Source organism: Eufriesea mexicana, unplaced genomic scaffold, assembly GCF_001483705.2.
Source record: "Eufriesea mexicana isolate 0111107269 unplaced genomic scaffold, ASM148370v2 scaffold1801, whole genome shotgun sequence".
Lineage (NCBI taxonomy): Eukaryota > Metazoa > Arthropoda > Insecta > Hymenoptera > Apidae > Eufriesea > Eufriesea mexicana.
Genome location: NW_016909918.1, coordinates 1287867 through 1293608, shown reverse-complemented (window position 1 = coordinate 1293608; position 5742 = coordinate 1287867). Strand labels below are relative to the sequence as shown.

The window sequence follows — 5742 nt, the reverse complement described above, 5'->3', positions numbered from 1 at the left end:
AATATCAGCGTGCACGAAGTGTCTTTACCTGAACGAAAGCATCCCGTAACCGTTCCGTGTCAGATAGCGCAAAACAACCTCTATTCCTCGGCGCGTCAGCGTCGCGGCGGAGCAGAAGCCGCGCGTGGACGCGGATGACGCGCGTGCAGCGGTGGTGGCGGCTGCGCGCGCGCGCGCGTGTATTTAAGCGAGTGTGCACGCGTGTGTTCGAAAGAGTTTTATGGGGAAAGGGAAGCTCGACGCATGCTTCCTTCCTTAATGTCGGCCGGCACGGAGGGATTCGAGTGTTGCACGGTGTGTTCAGTGGCTCGCGCTGGATCTACGCTGATCGTTCTTGCCGGCTCGTGGATCGCGCGCGATCCGTGAATCACGGGTGGATCGCGTTCCCAGGCTCCCATCGGTATCCCGTGAGTGTCAACCTGTTTCTTCGTCGTGCTTGTGAATATCCAAACTTCATCCCCTTTCTCGTCATCTCGCTCTGCATATTTTCTCCATATTTTTCGCGCCTCTTCTCATCATTTTCTCGTTATTCCCCAACGATACTCGTGGACACGTCTCATTTCGTACACCGTACTTTTGCATGATCGTCGCGTTTGTCGGGTTTGATCGTTAAGTTCGGCTCCGGTAATGGATATTGGGTGTCATTCAGGCTCGGCAGTTTGTGAAAGGGTCAGTGAATGGATTTTAATTGGCGGGATTTATTCATTTGCGTGATTTTCCCACGTGACGTGTGATTCTCCTGGATTTGGAGATTGTACGCTCGATTTTTCGAGTGACAGGGTGTGAAGAGGTTGATTTGCGCGGCTTTGCGAGAGTAGTGGAAATTTTGTACGAATTAGGCGATCAGGCGTGTTTTTCCTTTGTTGAAAGCAGCATCTTAGAAGTGGTTCTGGAAATTCGGATTTTTGAAACGTTTCGCAACTGTGATTTGCGGGAATAGTGGAAATTTTTGGGGTATTTATCTCGAACAGATTTCGAATAACGTGATTTCGATGATTTAATTACTTACCGTGGGTTTGGTATGTTTTTGGATATTTAAAATACAGTGAATTTGAAATTCTACAAAAATTGAATTTCGAAATGGGCAAAAAGGAACACTCGATGAGAAAAGATTCGATTTTTGTTTGTTTGAAATGATCGCAAATGCTCGTGTACCGTGATTTTCATCGAGATAGTTTGATGTCACTTGTTGATGAGTCTCTATGTTACTGTTCGAGTGAAAGATTTATTGCAATAAATTTGAAAAGAAATTTATTTTTTGGAATAAGTTAGGCAATGACATTTCATGTATCGAATTTTAGGAAAATTTTACGAATTTTAACGAAATTAAAAATTTTGGAATTTCTTTATACTGATTATTTTATATTAAATGACTATTGATTAGAATTTTTACTTTGATTTTTAATTTTCATATTTTTAATTGATTTATGGCAAGGTTTCGTGTATTTCGTACCATTGTGTATCAAGTGATTTGAAAATTACTATATAGATTGAATTTTGAAGAATAAAGTACTAAAATTTACATAAAATTAATAAAAATTGGAGAAATAGGAGTTTGGCAATTTGTGTAAAAGTGTATTAACATTTTCTATTAATATGAATTGAGCATAGACATTTAATATCGTTGAAAAATAATTATGCAAAGAAAAATGTGCAAATTTCATGTTTCTCGCTGAGTTTCTTACTTAAATATTTTCTTAAATGCAATTGTGAATGGTTTAAATAAATGATAAACAATAAAAAAGTAGAGTACTTTATTATCGTTGGTGTAGTAAGAAAATACAATAATTGTTTTCTACTTTGTAATTTGATTTTTAAAGTTTACATAGAATAAATTTTATATAGAATAAATTTATATAGAATAAATTTTATATAGAATAAATTTATATAGAATAATCTTTTTTTTTTTAATTTAATTGTACTCTAATCGTAATTTTGATTTTTTGAATAGAACAATATCTAAATATCGAATTATAACTAAACAATTGTTGATTTGAAAATATATATTAATCAAACAACTCTGAATTCCATGGAAAATTAATTTAAGAAAAGTTAAGTTCTACATATCGTGATACATAAGAATCAAATTATTATTAATCGCAATTTGAAAAATTTGCATAAAAGAATTAAGAACATTTTGAGATTTCTTGTACTTTAATTATCTTTTTCCATAATCAAATATGTATTTGTTTCCAAAGTGATATAAATTAATCTTATTATAATAATCTGAATCATCAAGAGTATCAGATTTGATTTTGGATTACTCTCACAGCGGAGGCTTGTCCTTTATGTATTCTCAGCGTGAAACAAGGCAAATTTGCGATGCTAATTCCAACCGTTTACTCCGTTTGGTTTCCAATAATTGTATACCGTTACAAGGTGAACGCATTCTAAATAAAAATTCCATTTTTTATTTTCCTCTCGTACATAACAATTTAGGGCCCCCAATTTTCATTAATAATTCTTTTCACCTCGTATTAATGATACATGTGCATGACATTTCTTATGAAACAATTTTCTATATCGATAGTATTCTATTTCCTATGTCAAAAGTAAATCGAGACAAAATATAGATTATTTTTCTACTTAAAATCTTAAAGAAATTCGAAATAATTAATTTCGATATAATTCATAGCGATGTTATAAAGTTTTTCAGTCATCATTCCTTCATTGCGTACTAATATTTTCCTTCTGGATTGAAAATCGTATGAATCTCGATATTAATGAAACTGAAAAGTGACGAGATATAATAACAAAAAAATATTCACAATTTTGGCTAAATTTAAATCTGATTACAAATTGCATTCTGCTTATTTATAAAAATGTATACGATATGGGTTGTATCAATTTAAATCTCATTGGAAATCGTATTCTATTTATATTTTTCCAAATATTTGCAATACAGTCTAAATAGAAATTTAATTAAAAATTATTCCATTCATACGTGTGCAAATAATCTCAGTATGATTTAAAATAAAATCTTATTTCCTATCATTCTACTCGCATGTACAAAAATATCTACGATATAGGTTAAATATAAATCTCATTGAAAACTATATCCCATTCACAATTGTCTCATTATATCCAATACAAACGAAGACAAAATTTTATAATGCATGTAATAACAGGTACGAAACAAAAGAAACCAATTAAACAGGTTAGGAGCAATACCTCTACCATGTCACATAAGAAAACCAATAACTGCATTCATAATAATACCATTCCGTTTCTTTTTTCATTCCTAAATGATCACTGCTAAACGAAAATTGAGCAAAATACAAATTCCAATAATAATAACAACAACAGAGCCAGGCATAAATAAAGGAATCGCAAGAAACGAAACTCGTGCTTTCAGATCCATATATACAAAATGAGGTTAGGTCGGAGAGTTTCCTTGTACACCTACACATCTGGCTACAGTGAAACAAAACGAAAGTTATGGCAGACGCGAAAATAGAACGATTTTCCAAAGAAAAATAAGTCTATGTTGCGGCATTAATTCTTATCGGATGACGTTCCGTGTACGAAAACACAACTTTGAAGTCGAGCTGCAGGCGTGCGCACTTAACCAAGACTCGATCTCTGACTGATCCCGCTATAAACCCTCCAACGTGTCTGTATACAATGTATACAAGGTCGTACATTCGTGTAGAGAACGTAACGTAATCAAGAATTTTTTAACATAAACCGTTGTCTGTCTGCCTGCTAAATGCAGAGCTGTGCTATCGAATAAAAATCCCACGAACCACTTCTTGCCATGATATCCCAGAATTCTAATATACGTTTCGTAATATTTTAGTCTGCACGTCTCCTAAGATCTTCATTTCATTGTATTTCGTATCTGTGATTCTATGGTTGTTGCGGTTATAGTATCGGTACAATAATATTTTGCTGTTTGTAATAACGATGTAATGGTAGTCGATGAGTATACTTGTGCTGAGGAAATGACTATTTTTGAAATAGTTATGAGTATGCGAAAGAATGAAATACCTTTTTCGAAAATTTGAAGAATATGTTTCTTTCGATAGAACAAAGGAATTAAATAAACAGTACGTTCGTTTTCTAAAATGATAAATTAATAACATTTATAGTATTTGTAACCCTAATGAGTCGTAAAATATAAAAATTATCGTGTTTCTAAATAAATTCACTCGTAATATTTGCAATTTTGTCGTAGTTTAATTTCAATTTGCAATAAATTTTTAGTTACACGTGTAGATAAACATTTCTAAAACAAAATTTCACTACTGAAGAGTTAATAGAGCACCATTTTTTACTTGTTTCTTATGAATATTATTTTTTTGTTTATTGTATAATGAATTTTTGACTCTATTTCTGTATCTCGATGAAATTTCTGATTGATTATTTGAAATTTTAGAGGGATGAGATTTATTTGATATTATGTTGATAGGATAGTCTCGATCCTGCGTTCGCATGATTTTCAGTGCCCCCCAGATAATTTAGTTTCTCACAATTGAAGACCATAGGGGGAAAACACGATAAGTTAAATTGACTGCTCTTATAGGACAGCAAACTTAAAACTCGATACGGTTATCAATCGATCCCAGTTAACCAATATTTTATATTTATTTGCTTTTTAGGTTAAGTGTGTATCTTTGTCACGTTCCTAAATATTTCAAAAATTTTATTTATCATGTCATTGCAACAGTTGAATGAGAATTATTTAGGTTTCCAATAGCCATTAATTCAGTTTAACTTAATTTTAATTATCTTGCTTTCATTTTAAGTGTTAATATCTCATCTCCATTTTGAAATTTGTTATAAGGAAAGTGTGCTCTTAGATTTGCTATGGAATAGTGCATGAAGCAATATTTGTAAACGAAATAACGTGATGAATATGAAATAATGATTATGTCCCTGCCCCTTCAATTACTTAAGTAGCAGAAGAATTAACGTATTATTAAGTTAAAAGACACGGATTATTTTCCATACAAATTGCTAAATTTGAAAACCATAGGGAAAATTATAATAATTCATATTTCCCCTCTTTTACCATGGAGAAAATTTTTAATTAGGCACTAGCCAAACAATCCTATTTAACCTTTTAATTTAATTAACTTCTTGTTTTACATTTATTTTTAAAAAAGTTTTTTATTCTTCTTTCTGTTAATAAAAATCTTGTTTTATACAAAATACCCTTTTAATTTATTTTTGGGATTAGACACTTGCCTAGAATATTTAAAGAATATATTTTGTTTCAAGATTTATATTATATTATGTTATTTTATTATATTATATTATTTATATTTTACTATTGTCATAAGGTTTGTCATATCATGTTATTGTACGTTATGCTGTAGTATCATATTATTGTCATAGATTTAATATTTTTAAGTGGTTCGTATTTTTAGACGTAATAGGTAGCTTTTTCAGCTACATTCAGATTAAAATTCTCTTTCCAGTTCGTAAATGGCGTTAAAATCGGGAAATCAATAAAAATGGACTTGTCACGTTTCTCCCGTGTGGTCTTCAATTGTATCAGTTCCATCCACCGGAATCGGCCACCTTCCAAATCGATACTCGTTCCGACTTCCTTATTTTTATTTGACTTGACGCCTAATACTTAGCAAGCAAGGAACACTGGCATTTGTATCCTTAACAAAAAGAATACTACGCTAGAATAATCATAGAGTATTTAAATTTCGTGCTCTGATTAAATATTTCTTTATATTTCTACATATAAATGGAGAAAATCCAAAGTAACTTGTTCAACTATAGGGA

The 5742-nt window shown here is 31.8% G+C and overlaps 1 protein-coding gene across 1 annotated transcript in view; it reads left to right on the top strand.

The window, feature by feature from the left end:
* The first annotated feature begins 229 nt into the window (after window positions 1-229).
* NKCC (sodium potassium chloride cotransporter) overlaps window positions 230-5742 on the top strand; it is a 38231-nt gene continuing 32718 nt past the window's right edge. Inside the window, exon 1 of the mRNA XM_017902255.1 lies at window positions 230-407. The gene's annotated coding sequence lies outside the window, so the exon portion shown is untranslated. The remainder of the gene's footprint in view (window positions 408-5742) is intronic.